General features: G+C 41.0%; 1 long non-coding RNA gene across 2 annotated transcripts; it reads right to left on the bottom strand.

The window, feature by feature from the left end:
• Positions 1-367: 367 nt before the first annotated feature.
• LOC138966011 (uncharacterized) lies at positions 368-4,961 on the bottom strand. Of its 2 annotated transcripts, XR_011455568.1 has the most exons (4): positions 4,735-4,961; positions 4,047-4,231; positions 3,165-3,255; positions 368-2,174 (listed from the first exon to the last, which is right to left on the bottom strand). It is a non-coding gene; the product is annotated as an uncharacterized lncRNA (long non-coding RNA). The 2 variants fall into 2 exon arrangements; XR_011455566.1 differs by having other exon boundaries at positions 370-2,174; positions 4,047-4,959.
• Between the last annotated feature and the right edge of the window lie 11,090 nt (positions 4,962-16,051).

Raw genomic sequence — 16,051 nt, 5'->3', positions numbered from 1 at the left:
GATCCAAAATTACTTTTATTTTATTCTTCATCATGTTCTGATTCAAAAAACATATAAATATGTTATATTTGGATTAAAAACAAGCTTTGAAAATTAAAAATATAAAAATTATGATTAAAATTAAATTTCCTTGTCGGTTCCTGATTCCAAAAACATATAGATATGATATGTTTGGATTAAAAACACGCTCAGAAAGTTAAAACGAAGAAAGGTACAGTAAAGCCGCGTGCTATGCAGCACAGCGCAACCGCTGCCGCGCTGAACAGGCTCGTCACTTTCACTGCCTTTTGCACTAGCCAAAGAAACTACAATGGGAAGAAGGATAACTTCCTCATTGGGCATGCTTAGAAATGAGAATGGCTAAATATGAGTTATTCCCCTTTGCTGCATGCTGACCATGCTGTCTCCTGCTTTGTTATGACTAGTACAGTCGATCTTTCTCATGTTGTGACTTGCTTTATTTTCACATTTTCGGTATTTAAAACAGCAAACACACACACACACACACACACACACACACACACACACACACACACACATACACTGAAGAAGTTTCCATTCTGATTCGGTTATTTTATTTGGTGCTATATGTTTGCTTCACATTGTTTCTTCTTTTACATTGCTTGAGGTATCCCAATTCGCTAAACACATCCATAATGCATGCATGGCTCATTCGAAAGAGGGCAACTGAACAACTGATGCCCAATAGCAATAAATACTGAACAACTGAACAATAAATAGCAATAAATGATGACAGTGCCAAGTTTTTAAGTACAAAGTGAAATCATGTGACTGGACAAAGGCACAATTACAAAATACAAATACAAAAATCGTGGCCCATTTTAAATTAAGTTCTCAGCTCATGGGGAAGCATAAGATGACCCTAGAAACCGAAATTAGGAGACCTCCCGCCCCCAGGGCAGACTACAAAAAAAAAAAAAAAGGGGTGGTGGGGGGGGGGGGGCTAATTTGTGAATAAGTATAAAAGGAATCAAAAACTGTATACATGTATTTAGTTAATACCCCAAAAATTGTATAGTATATACAATGTCAGACCCTAAAGAAAGTTTGTTAGTCATTGCTTAGGCAAAACAAAGCAAAATAGTCTGTTTACGGTATCCCGACCAACCCTATTTTTCCCCGCCAACCCTAGACCTTTTTTTTGGCATTTGGAGAAAAAGAAAAAGAAAAAAAATCAATTTTGTTCCTGTTTTTTTGCAAAATAATTTAAAAAGATGGTTATAAAAAAAAAATTAAGAAAAACCGACCTACCGACCCTCTTTTTGTGTGCCTATGTTACTGTAAACAGACCAAAAGGTACATCAAAAACAACACACCAGGGATGCTACTCTCCCCTTAAAAATAGCCATGAGTCATAGGTGTGACGTTTGAATCTTTTAGCTAAATAAAACCATAGGCAATTGATCGGAAATATCAGGAAAAATCTTACAAGTTTATTATTTGTTTGCTTGGACCAATCCTCTTGCCGAAGTGTTTTACAGTAAAAATTGATTTTACGTCAAAAATATCACAGGAATATCGAATGTTGAGGCAAGGCTGGGATAGCCAAGTTCAAGAATAACGGAAGGTGACTGTTGAATCTTTTTGAAAATGTATAAAAATATAGATGGTAGGCAATTCAAAATTAAAAAAAGGACTCTCGGAGCATGGACTTTTGAGTCAAAAATTAAAGAAGGCTCTATGAGCCGAAGTACATGTTTTGTCTATTGTCTTTTTTTTATTTTGAATTCCCTACGATCTATATTTTGATACAATTTTGGACCCTCTTTGTACGGAGAGAGTTGGCAATTGTTAATCACATTCTCTCATCTCATCGACTCTCCTTCGGCTCCTTGGTAACATGCGTTCCGTCTCTGCCAGGATTGGACACAGCAGCAGATAACCGGTAAATATGTAACAGGCATAAATGGCAAAATAGCTCGCCTCGCCTGATAATATATGAGACAACTGTTCTATTACAAAGTCTTTCTTGGGAGGCTTGGCTAATTTACTCGCTCGTTTTACACGGGGTTCCATCGTTTTCTTTTCTAATCGGAAAACCTTGCTCCTCAGTTTGTTGACCTTCTGCCGAAGTTCCGCTTCACGAGGGGATGGGGAGGATGACGACTTTGATGCTTTACATCCTATGTCCTCCAGGATCGCCTGAATGTCATCTAAAAAAGAAAACACACACACACAAAACACACATAAAATAACATAACCATAACAAGTTACAACCTGGAAGAAATTAAAACATGTGTAATTCAATCACAAAATGAAAATAAACAATAGCGTAGGAAGGCAGGCCAGAAATGAAGTGTATTAGCAACTATGGATACGATGTGGAACAATGATGGAATTGACCTTGTTTAGTACTGAATGGGTGAGGCCATTAGAACTGTACCCACGGAATACGCGCTATATAAGCTTTATATTGATTGATTGATTGATTAGGACAACAGTACCAGGTAAACTCCTCACACACCATGCCTCTTTCTTTCTTTCTTTATTTGGTGTTTAACGTCGTTTTCAACCACGAAGCTTATATCGCAAAGGGGGGGGGGGGGGGAGATGGGAATAGAGCCACTTAATTGTTTCTTGTTACACCATGCCTCTAACAGGATATGTTTCCCATCTTTACGTGTGGGAACTACAGGTACAATTTCATCCATCCATGCATCCGCCCTATACAGCTTCTTCTTCTGCGTTCGTGGGCTGAAACTCCCACGTGCACTCATTTATTTGCACAAGTGGAATTTTATGTGTATGACTGTTTTTACCCCGCCATTTAGGCAGCCATACGCCGCTTTCGGAGGAAGCATGCGGGGTATTTTTGTGTTTCCAAAACCCACCGAACTCTGACATGGATTACAGGATCTTTTTCGTGCGTATTTGGTCTTGTGCTTGCGTGTACACATGAAGGGGGATAAGTCACTAGCAGGTCTGCACATAAGTTGACCTGGGAGATCGGAAACATCTCCACACTTAACCCACCAGGCGGCCGCGACCGGGATTCGAACCCTCGACCTTCCGAGTTAATAGACCGACGTCTTACCACCCCGCCACAGCGCCCGTCACCCTATACAGCAATTATCAACTATGTAATGGATGGGTTTAAACATTTTTTGATGTCAGGGTGTTCTTCATGGTTAAAAATCTCTTACCTGGTTGAACAATTTGTGCATCAGGCGACAGGTCGGTGCTGGCTTCATTTGTAGCTACCCTTTGCGATGGTGGCTTCCTCCCACTAGCAACCTGCAAATGCACAGCTCTTTAACTGACAAACTCACAACCAACACCCAGTCACAATGAAACAATTCTCCCAATGTCATGGCATTGGTCTTAGGCCACACAAAAAAGTGTATGTTTCTCGTAAGGCAAAACAAAAAATAATCTGTTTACAGTATCCGGACCGACCCTATTTTTTTTCCCACCGGCCCTAGACTTTTTTGGGGCATTAAAAAATGAAATTAAAATATTCAGATGGCTAAAATACAAAAATAAAAAGCCGACCTACCGACGCTATTTTTGGGGGGCATATGTTACCTTAAACAGACTTTTTTGTGGCCTAACATGACTAAAGGTGGAGATTCTTTTTCTAAACTTTTTTTTTTTAAACCATCTTTTTAACTTATTTTGTTGAAAAACAGGAAAACAATTGATTTTCGATTACCCCTTTTAATTTTGAAAATGCAAAATAAAAGTCCAGGGTCGTCGGGAAAACATAGGTAGGGTCAGGTGACCAGAAACATACAACTTTTTTGTTGTTGACGCCGACCCTATACTTTTTTTGCTATTTGGGGCTGTTTTTTGGCAAAATAAGTTCATCATATCATCATAATCAAGACGTCGATCCAAAATAAGTAACTTTTTTTTGTTGGCCTTATCATTTTTTTGCGCTAAATGCAAACAGGCATTATTTGATGGGAACAATGCTGGTTTTTTTCAATTTTTACATCAGCCTCAAACTTGTCATTACTCAACCTGCATTTAATAGTGTGCTTCATTGGTTTGCAAAAACCTAAAACCAATAAATAAATTATAACCTTCGGTGGTGGATTGGGCACTGCAAACAATGTCGGGACAGCATTCCACACAAGTGATCCTCTCTGCAGGATTGTTTTACTGGTTGGCCTCAAAGTGATCAGTACAAAGCTTGAGACCTTGAACATCAGCTGGCTGCAGCTTTTCAAAGTCCTCTCGCCTTGTGAATTGCATCCATATTCTGCACCTAGTTTGACAATAAAAACAACAATAACTAAGACAAAAAAAGCTAAATCAGATCTTCAGTCTAAATCTAACGCTCTGCCTGAACGCAAAACGGATGAGTGATGTACCTTTGTACTGTAGTTTTCCCGTAAGCAAGGTTTGATAAAGGATTCGGCAAATATGCCCACGGGTAGGTCTAGTTTGTCATCAAGTGTAAACTGTTGTTTTGTACTGACTGCTGACTCACACTCACAGTCGTAAGTACAGTGTACACATGCACACACAGGTACACACGCAGACTGTGACACACGCGTACATAGTACAGCTAGTACAGAAATCTCAGGATGAACCGATCCATGCTATGTTTGTAATATTTCATTTGCATATTAGTTCTATAAATACTATAGTATCATAGCAGACAAAAATGCCCAGAGACAGTTGGCTTATCTGAGTGAGTTGACTCGAGCATTCTCATTCACATTCTGAAGAAGGTAAACCTGAGGAAATAATCACTGCACAACCCACCTTTTTTCTTCTTTAGGGAACTTGTGGAAAGTTTTCCCGAAGCAGCTCTGTTTGTAACGGGCGTTCTTGCAACAAAAAGCCGAGCACAATTTACCACCACCTCGCACGCGATCAGTACCTACGCGATCCGCCATTTTGTTTTCGCCGTCAGCATGTGACTAGGGACGATAACCCACAAACACTTTTTCGCATTTTCTTCGCAAGTTCCACGTCTTCCTAATGTACAGTGTTTGCACTAGCGGCGGACTACGGTCATTGTGAACAAATGCAGTGCGTTCAGTTTCATTTTGTGAGTTCCACAGCTTGACTAAATGTAGTAATTTCGCCTTACGCGACTTGTTATTATTCCACCATCAGATATAGACAAGTTCAGAGAATTCAAGCAGTGTGTCAGTCTTTGCGATCACCTAATGACAGAGATTAAAAACAATGAGTATCGATTGTGCCTTGTTTGACTGCTATAGTTAGTTAATGAAAATCGCTTGCTATTGTGTTATTTGAAAGTGAGAGTTGGAGCACAATTACAAAAATAACCTCAGAATTCACTATTCAGCATTGACAGGTTTGAATGTAATTCAATTAATTTGTTACGTTCGGGATTGTTCCGATATCTATTTTTCTAGCCGATATATACTGATGGGCTTTGGCAATTCGACAGTCCGATTGAGTAAAATTCTAGCTTTAAGGGCCAAACAAGAGAAACAAAGAAATAGAGGAAAGTTTAATCGACAGACGGGAAGAGGCTTCATATTTTATTTGTTGGGCGACATAATTTTAATTAAAACATTTTAAAGACAACAAACATGAGCCACAGTGATCTCTCTCTCTCTCTCTCCTCTCTCTCTCTCTCTCTCTCTCTCTCTCTCTCTCTCTCTCTCTCTCTCTCTCTCTCTCTCTCTCTCTCTCTCTCGCTCTCTAGCAAGCCAACTCTCTCTCTTTCCGTGGCACCAGCCACATAACACTATGAGTAAATTACTTCTCCAATTTCATGGCATTGTTCTCCGCCGTTGAAACCAGTTCGCTGTTAACATAAAAATTTCATTCAGAACTTGAACAAGAAAGAGAGCGCGAAAGCCTGAAACTCTGATTGAAAAAAAGAGACGCTCACAAAAAGCACAAAGATCAATGGTTAAAAATGCATGCACATTCAAGAGCAGTTTTCTATACGCAGTCCACGCTTCGCCTGCTCTCGCTTTCGTCAGTCGATTTAAGTCGGACACAGATCGGTAATTTTGCTATTGAATTCTTTCTCTTTCCGTTTCTCCCTGTTGTCGGTTTTTTATTCTCGGAAAAAAACATGGTGCTAGGGATTAAACGATAAAAATCAAACAAATCTGTAAAGAATATTCGACGAGGTATGTTACTCAACGGATAATAGGATAACACATTGCACGACGCTTGCCACAAAGGGGTATCTCGTATGAAAGTGAAAAAAGTGTCTGCACCTTTCTCGTCACAATACACCCAGTTTTTACATTTAGTCAAGTTTTGACTAAATGTTTTAACATAGAGGGGGAATCGAGACGAGGGTCGTGGTGTATGTGTGTGTGTCTGTGTGTGTGTGTGTGTGTGTGTAGAGCGATTCAGACTAAACTACTGGACCGATCTTTATGAAATTTTACATGAGAGTTCCTGGGTATGAAATCCCCAGACCTTTTTTTTCATTTTTTCGATAAATGTCTTTTATGACGTCATATCCGGCTTTTTGTAAAAGTTGAGGCGGCACTGTCACACCTTCATTTTTTAATCAAATTGATTGAAATTTTGGCCAAGCAGTCTTCGACGAAGGCCGGACTTCGGTATTGCATTTCAGCATGGAGGCTTAAAAATTGATTAATGACTTTGGTCATTAAAAATCTGAAAATTGTAATTAAAATTATTATTTTATAAAACGATCCAAAATTACTTTTATTTTATTCTTCATCATGTTCTGATTCAAAAAACATATAAATATGTTATATTTGGATTAAAAACAAGCTCTGAAAATTAAAAATATAAAAATTATGATTAATAATAAATTTCCGAAATCGTTTTAAAAACAATTTCATCTTATTCCTTGTCGGTTCCTAATTCCAAAAACGTATAGATATGATATGTTTGGATAAAAAAAACACGCTCAGAAAGTTAAAACGAAGAGAGGTATTGTAAAGCGTGCTATGCAGCACAGCGCAACCGCTACCGCGCTGAACAGGCTCGTCACTTTCACTGCCTTTTGCACTAGCGGCGGACTACGGTCATTGGGAAAAAATGCAGTGCGTTCAGTTTCATTCTGTGAGTTCCACAGCTTGACTAAATGTAGTAATTTCGCCTTACGCGACTTGTTTTTTCTCCGTTCAAACAGAGAATGTTTCAAACGCAGTTCTGAATGCGGTGTGTAATGTTTCAACAGTGAGCGCAACTGGGCAGAATGATACGCATGAAAAAGTGTTGTAAAGAAACAACACTTTCGGTTGTATTTTTAATTTAGTTCTACTCGCTTGTGTCCGGAGCTGCCGGTTTTAGCCCAGAGTTTACAACATGGGTTAGTGAATGGGTAATCAAGGCGGTACAGAAGAGACACGCACGGTTCACTAAAACGTAAATATGAAATCAATCGTGCCTTGAGCTCTTCGAAGCTATCTTGTTTCATGCATAACAATGGATCAGTGGATGATTTTGAAATAGTCTGGGGTTACCAAAACGACCATAGAAGAAATCTAAAAATAACTGTGGGGCTTTAATGGCGCGTTCCCTTGTTTTTCTTGATTTTCCCAAGAAACACTGACGCAAGCTACACGTGACATTGTATAGGCTTGCCTCAGTGTGTCTATATATGAAAGCAAAGGTAAGCAACTCTTACACAACCCATAAACACTTGACAGAGTTATTTCCGAACATTTATTCTTGGCTTGAAACTGCGTATCTCCTATATATATAAACTGAATGCAAGTGTGTGTGTGTGTGTGTGTGTGTGTGCGTGTGTGTGTGTGTGTGTGTGTGTGTGTGTGTGTGTGTGTGTGTGTGTGTGTGTGTGTGTGTGTGTGTGTGTGTGTGACTGTGGTCGCCATACCTCAGAGATGGCAAGAGGCAGGAGCAGGATTTTGTGCATGCACACTGCCTTGAACCCGCAGATGTATACCTGGGTTTTGGTTTCTTGATTCATTGTTACCTTCCTCGGATAATGAACCTCTCCATTAATGAAAACAGCCTATATATTGCAAGACCAGTGCAGCGCCTACTGTTCATCTGTGGCAAGCACATAATGCCGGTGTAATTAGAGACTCTCTAAATTGCTCTTATTAGGAGAATACATGAAGACAATGAAATCAATCAGGAAGGTTCTAGAATTAAAGGGAGGTAACTCTTGCTTTGTTATCCCTTGAAGGGAGGTAACTCTTGCCATGCAAGCATATACCTTATCATTCTCAAAGGGTGTAAATTAATAAAGTTTAACCTTTTGCTTAATTACCTCGAACTTTCTCAAAAAAGGGAGGTAACTCATAGCATAAAAGAAATGTTATATTAGCAGGAATTAGATTTCGGGTGACACTCTTAATGTTTAGCACATGTCTTCAATTGCTCTTCAGGTCAAAAATATTTAAAATGTCCTAACGTTTTCAATACACAAATTACCAAGGGAGGTTTCTCCTTTCCGCAAAATGTTTGATTTTAAGATCTTGTTACATATTTTCCTCTCTTTCGTGGTTCTATGATATTGAATGGAAAAAACTCCTGTATGATGGTTCTTGGAATAAATTACAAAGGGCTCTGCTATTTCCCCGGGCGAACCCGGGCCCTGACTGCTAGTATATATAAAACAAGATGTAAGTGTGTGTGTCTGTGGTTGCCATACTTCAGAGATGGCAAGAGGCAGGAACAAAATAGTGTGCATGGACACTGCCTAGGATCCGCAGATGTGCACCTGGGATTTAGTTTCTTGATTCATCGTTTCTTTTCTCAGATTATGAACCTCACGTTTATTGAATACTGCCTATATAGTGCAAGGCCAGTTCAGTGCCTGGTGTTCACATGTAGCAAGCACATAATGCCAGTGATATTAGAGACTCTCTATCGCTCCTATGAGGAGAAGAAATGAAGAAGTAAAAATCAACCAGACAGTTCAGGAAATTTCTAGAAGCAAAGGGAGGTAACTCTTACTTTGTTATCCATTGAATGGAGGTATCTCTTCTCATGCAGGTATGCCTGATCTTACTTACTTACTTACTTACTGCCCATTATGCCGGTTGGCATGTAGGGCAGCAACAGTCTTTACATAATATATAGAGCAGGCGTATGTGTACCTCCACACTGCCTCTCTCTGTGTTATCGTATTTGATTACATAAGCAGCGTATAAGTAATGATTATTATCGTTTGTCTCGTATTTTATATGTTAACGAATTACTGCCTTCCATAAAAAAATTGTTACATTTACTTGAATTTACATGTTGCATGTCTTAGACTTGATGCTCTCTTCCTGTGCGCTTTCGTCCTAGTCTCTCCTTGTGGTTGTTAGTACTTTCTTCTCCCTCCCCCCCCCCCCCCCCCATCTCCCTTTTCTTTTTTCTCTTCTGTAGATTCTTTTGTTCCTATTTAGTTCCCCATCCCCATTCTTTCAATTTGTTCTTCTGGTTCATTGTTGTTATGTCCACCATTACGAAAATGTCTGTAATTTAGTATTGTTCTGGTCACGTGATATAAGCATTTGCTTGAGTGCGTGTCCTAGCTGTGTGTTTCGAACTGTTCATGCGAACAAATTCTGTATAAAAAAATTTTTAAACCAATATATAGAGTCGACCTGCTTCTCAAGTATCTCGAATTTTCATAAGAAGGGGAGATAACTCAAGTCAGAGTTATTTTTCAGCAAAAAGAGTGTGTTGATGGTAATGCTTTCACACTGCCTCCCAGCCTTTTAATCCAAATGTATGAGCACACACTTTCATCTTTTCTTATTCTCATTGGAATAAGATTCTAGAGGTTTCTGAGAGAGAGGGGAGATCAGAAACAACCGGGCGAAGCCGGTGTAGGATCCGGTCCGGTCCCCCCTCTGAAGTAGTCCCCCGGGGGACCAATTCGTGGCAAAAACTGCTCTATAATGGTCCCCCCTTAGACATCCAGCCTCGTTTTTCTTGTTACAATGTTAGTAATGTTACCAGCAATTTCAGAGAAAAGAAAGGAAAGAATCAGAGACTGCTTTCATTTCTTCTTATCAGTATTTATTTATTATTCATTTTATTTCATGTGATTTTTCTGTTGAACGGCATTATAAATCAGATCTATTTTATTTTCTGCAAAATATAGTCAAACAAAGAGATTGCTGTCTGTGCACTACATAATACCGGACGAAGATATAGATTGAAAATGGCTTGAATGCCTAAGAAAAACGAGGCTGGATGTCTAAGGGGGGACCATTATAGAGCAGTTTTTGCCACGAATTGGTCCCCCGGGGGACTACTTCAGAGGGGGGACCGGACCGGATCCTACACCGGGTCTGACTCCTAGTATATATAAAGTGAGGCGAGTACATAGTGAGCGGTAGATAATAAGCATCGATGTGTCTTCCATATATATACGAGATTTTCTTTGTTGTGAATGAGGGTGAGTGATTTTTCTCCACCAAACAGTTGTTTGAAAGTGACCTCAAACAGTTTGTATTCTAACAAGAGTGTCTTCATCGAAGAAAAAACAATGCCATGTCATGCTTGCAACAGGACGTTTTGTCAACATCAAACATGTCAACATCAAACATGTCAACATCAAACATGTCAACATCAAACATGTCAACATCAAACATGTCAACATCAAACTGTTCGCTCTTTAGATTCATGGATTCTCTTCGTTTTCTACGGAATTGTTTGTACTTATTCTCTGCACTTTGTGCTATGGATGTATAACAACTATTTATGTAATTAACTATTAATCTAAGCATGAATACTGTGTGCATGTGCAGCTGACACCTGTTGCAACTCAAGTGCAATGGAACTGCTATTATGGGTCTGTTACCGAGGATTAACACAAAAAAGCTTCTTTTACAAAGATGTGTGAGTGTGCGTAGGGGTGGGGGGAGCGACGGGGGGGGGGGGGGGAGGCATGGCGGGTTTGGGCGAGCGTGCGACATGTTTGTTTGCGAGTGTGCGTGCGTGCGTGCGTGTGTGCGTGCGTGCGTGTGTGTGTGTGCGTGCGTGCGTGCGTGCGTGTGTGTGTGTGTGTGTGTGTGTGAATGTGTTTGGGTGTATATAAATGAGGGAGCAAGCAAGCAAGACAGAAAATCACACACAACACCTCTAACACCACTAACAACACTTATTTAAGGTCTACGAACACCCCGAGGGCGACATTAGCCTCAACTGAATGACACTATCCAGAGACCTATCATTACCCTAACGGCCACAACGGATCCCCGTGTCTACACTTCATCCAAACCTGTCATTACAGTCAACGGAACCAAAGCCACACGCTTCTGGGGTGGAGGCAGCAGAAAGTGTTTGTTTGCGAGTGTGCGTGCGTGCGTGCGTGCGTGCGTGCGTGCGTGCGTGCGTGTGTGTGTGCGTGCGTGCGTGCGTGTGTGTGTGTGTGTGTGTGTGTGTGTGTGTGTGTGTGTGTGTGTGTAATTGCGCGTGTATGTGCATTTTGTGTTTCGTTGAGCACTGAGGGCACATTCATACATTTTGCTTTGAACATTATAATGGGGACCCTGTGCACGAACTATAGTGCGTATATAAAGTAATCACACAGTTTGCGTCTTTGCGCGCATTAAAATGCGATTTGTCATTACACTTTACGGCCCACGTTTCATACAAAAACTGTACACGCAATTCTTCACACAAAATACGGGTCTTTTCACGACTTCTCATCCGTTGAAAAACGAAACATATTGTGGGCTTTACTGTGAAACAAATTGTGCTTCTATATCTGCCCGTATGCGTTTTAATTAAATGTTCATTAGTGTTGATCTATGGTTGTTCTCACACTTACTCACAGCAGGGGACACCCACACATTTGGCTGCACTAATTATCAATGTACTTGTATTTTTATTTTGGTTGAACAATTCAGTTCATGAGACGTTGAATTGAAATGCATCTGTTTGTGCGTGTGTACATTTCAGTTTCAATGTTTGCAAGCATGCACACGCATTCACCTCTACACGCTTTTGTTCATATGCGGTAAGTGTTCCGCACGGCAACATCGACTGCTTATTGTACTCTGTACTCATTTAATCATTTGAATAAGCTTGTCAATGTCACGTGATGTTGATGTTCTTATTTACGAAAAGTGCCCTCGTATGTAGGAATATTTTGTTTTTGTTTGTTTCGTTGCCAGACTGTCTGTTCTTCATCCGTCCGTCCGTCCGTCCGTCCGTCCGTCCGTCCGTCCGTCCGTCCGTCCGTCCGTCCGTCCGTCCGTCCGTCCGTCCGTCCGTCCGTCCGTCCGTCCGTCCGTCTACTCCCTCGTTTGTCTGTCCCTCCTTCTGTACTTTCGATCGTCTGTCCTCCCTTCTGCAAGCTTCTTTTTTTTTTACCAATGAGTTTTCAACGAAAGCGTTTGTTCTCGTTCTCTTTCACGTTGAGCTGTATGTCTGCGTGCTGGTCATTCTCTGTGTCTGTCCGCCCCTGCCTGCCGTATTGTTTGATCTTCTTTTACTGTTCCCCGCCAAGGCTTGAGGGCAGTGATTTTTGTTTTAGTCAGTTTGCCGCTTGTTTGCCTCTCGGTTTTGAAGGCATGGTTTTTTTTCACACATACGTATACCTAAGTCGTGGCCACCATCATCATTGTCACGCCGCGGGAGTCTTGTAGATAGCTCAATTGGTCGAGCATTGGACTTTTGATCATTGAGTTGCGTGTTCGAATCCAGACTGAGACGGACATAGGTCAACGTTACCTGCAGACTCAAAGACAGTACCCACGTCCCACCCTTGTGTCACCACCGTGGCACGAAAAAGACCTCGGTCGTTCTGCCAGAAATGTAGTACACACCTGGGTGACTCTTGTTGCTGCTAGCTTTCCAATGTGAGCAAAACAAAACGAACTTCCCAGACATGGGATAATAAAGTGATGAGAAAACAAATTGTCATTTAGTTGTAACAACTACACTCTTCAGGAATTGTTGTCATCTTCTCCTTCTTCTCTTCTTTTTCTTTTTCTGCGTACGTTTATTGCACGAGGGCGCTTTTACGTGTATGGCCCGGTTTTCCCCGACATCAAGGCAGTCATATTCCGTTATCGGCGGGCGGCTGGAGGGGGAGGTAGGGGTGGTGGCTTGGGACGTGACGGGTATTTTCGTGTTTGGTTTAAGCAAAATGTATTCTGAAAATACAGGGTGACGTGTATAATACGATATGAACAATTGTTACCACACAACAAGCTAAGCTTATTTTCGTGTTTCTATGACACACCTAACTTTGGGATACAGGATCGTATTCGTGTGTATCTAATCTTGTTGTTGTGTACACACACGATAGGGGATAAGGCATTTTTAGGTCTGCACATTAGTTGACCTCGGAGATCGGGAAAATCTCAAGCCTGAATCCACTTGACGCAGCCGGGATTCGAATCCCGAGCATTGTTTGGAGGCCGATATCCTTACCACCAGGTTATTATTGTGCACGTCTGTTGACCGTGTCAACAACACCTTTTACTATCCAGATGTTAATCCCAGCAAACCGCGTCCCAAAACGCGCTAACGCCACAAAACAAAAATTATGCAAAACTATTCAGTATCTCTGCGTAACGGTGCCTATAGTTCGTCACGCCTGAGTTAACATGACAATCATTATGCAACATCAACATTCACACACAAAACAACATTACTCTCGTATGGGAGTGGAATACATTTTCAACTCGATTAGCTGGGGCATTTCCATATACTCACGTCATTTTCTCCCACAACACACGTGTTGCATGCAAAATGGTGGCTTTAACGGATGAGGTCCGATGACAACGAATAAGAATTCAGCCAATAAATGCATCCGTCATTGATTCCTGACTAGGAGTTCGTGCATGCAACAGCTGTTCCCATTGGTCGTCTTCCCGCACGGACCTCCATGATGCGAGTTCCACTCTGGCTGTCTGTCGTTCGGGTTTAGGAGTTTAGCGTCATAATTGGCAGTTAATGAGCAAGCTTCGGCGAGCCTTTTCTTCTGCCAGGCGTAGTTGATAGCGTCGCGACTCGAGCATAACCGTCACACTCTGCTTGCTCTTGCAACGTGCTGTCTTTGACGTTGCGACGTCAGTCGTGTGTGACTGTAGCATGTTGCGAGTGCATATCGTAATTATAGAGCTGTTTGTCTCAAGTGTATGCCTCAGGTGTTGGTCTGTGTGATTGACTATTCGCTTGTCCGAACTCTCGCTGGTGTGTCTGTTTGTGTCTGACTTTATTACCTTTAAAGTTTCTTCGTTCCTTTCCTCCTTCTTTTTTGTTTCCTTTCTCTTTTGCGTGCTCCTTTTTGTGATTTCTCTATAGCTGATTAAAATCGTGATCTTGCATGTTCTTATTTCCCTAATCACTTTTGTGCCACATAATTATGGGTTTTTTTCTTCCTGAAGATCGCTTCAAATTTGTTTAAACACAACTTTTTTTCTCAGTGTTTTTATCGTACCCTAGTATAATATCATGCTAATTATGTTAACGAATCCCAGGTATAACAGACCAGAAATATACATGATTGTGGACATAGTTAACAAAGTTATTTGAAAATATACAATGTACAAACAGAACATTAATGGCAAGGTAAAGGAAGGGGTTGTGAGGAAAAAAGAAAAGAAGGAAGAAAAAACACTGAAATAAATAAAAGATTACGATAATAAACAGATAGAACAAGAAGACATGAAGCGTCAATCTTTGAGAAACCTGAATCTGATGACACTAATACTGAGTGCACAGAAGCCACAGAATACAATACAACTTGTAGTGAGGGAAATCACTTGATCGATTCACATTGCCATGCAGGTGCTTATACTTTTTATGTGTGCACAAGCTTATGTTGTAACCTGGTTGCTTCGCTTCTTATTGGCTGACCCCTGTCTTACTACCTTAATGGATGTGACTTCTTACCTACCATCTCCAAGTCAATGTCTTTAGATATAAATGTGTTTACTCGCATGTATTTATTCTCTTATTTGTCTGCCTGTATACTTCTGTCTGTCTGTCTGTCTGTCTGTCTGTCTGTCTGTCTGTCTGTCTGTCTGTCTGTCTGTCTGTCTGTCTGTCTGTCTGTCTGTCTGTCTGCATATCTGTTTGTGCGGGCGTGTTTCTGTTTCTGCTTTGTTTGCACGTGAGTCAGTCTGACCTTCTTTTTTCTGCTAATCCTAACTCTAGCCCTAAACCTATTCCCAGTAAATCCCTGACCCCAGCCAAACTCATTTATACATGTAGTTTTACCTCTCTATCTCATCCCAAATATGTCACCCACTAAGGAGACACCCAATCTTTTTGTCCACAGAAATGAAGAAGTTGAGTGACTTGAGCACAGCGATACAGAGACATCAGCTCGACATTTTAACAAGACGTCAAGGATACTGAATGGGTAACGCAATGGGGGAGCCATAGTTAAAAACAATGCTTTGAAAAAAGATGGCACGGGGTTGAAAAAAACGGAGAGAATGGATAAGGGAGGTGTGAGAGGGTAGGGAAATGACATTTGGGGGGGGGGGGGGGGCGGGGTTGGTTGGGGTTTGAGATGGAAAAGGAAGAAGGGGGGTTGGCGGGGGCGTTGGGGGGGGGGGGGGGGGGGGGGAGGGGGTGTCGATGAAAAAGATAACGGTTTAGATGGTATCGGCGGTGGGTAGTGAAAGCTGCACAAAAGCGCTGATCGTTCGCACGATTGCGAACAGCTTAACACACGGCGTGTCCTCGAATTATTTATGACACTTTGCCTTTCTGTCTAGATCCCGTTCTCTCTTTCACTTTCCTCTTTTGTTTCTTTTTTGTTTTTCGTGCTGAGCTTGCTTCTACTAGAGCAGACTGGCTGTTTTAATATTTGTTATTTGTTGATGTTTTGGTTTTCCACTTGCTATTTTTGTCACTCTCTCTACCCCTCCCCATTTTATTTTCCTGGTTTGCTCTCTGATTTTTGTTTTGTTTGTTTGTTGTCGCTGTGGATATTTTCATTCATTCATTCTTTCGTTCTTTCTGTATTTCTGTCTTTCTTTCTTTTGTTCTTTCCCTTCTTTTTATTTTTGTGTTAGTTTGTTTGTTTGTTTTTGTATTGTTTATCTCCTCCTATTGTTAACTTGTGACTGATCACACCAACGGTCAATTCATTTTAGAAACTTCAATATTTAGGCATGTCTGTACTTCTTTGGTTCATTGATTCAGCGAGTGACCAGTCACAGAGTATATG

The sequence above is a fragment of the Littorina saxatilis genome, linkage group LG1 (assembly GCF_037325665.1).
Source record: "Littorina saxatilis isolate snail1 linkage group LG1, US_GU_Lsax_2.0, whole genome shotgun sequence".
Lineage (NCBI taxonomy): Eukaryota > Metazoa > Mollusca > Gastropoda > Littorinimorpha > Littorinidae > Littorina > Littorina saxatilis.
This window is presented reverse-complemented; position numbering and strand designations above follow the sequence as displayed.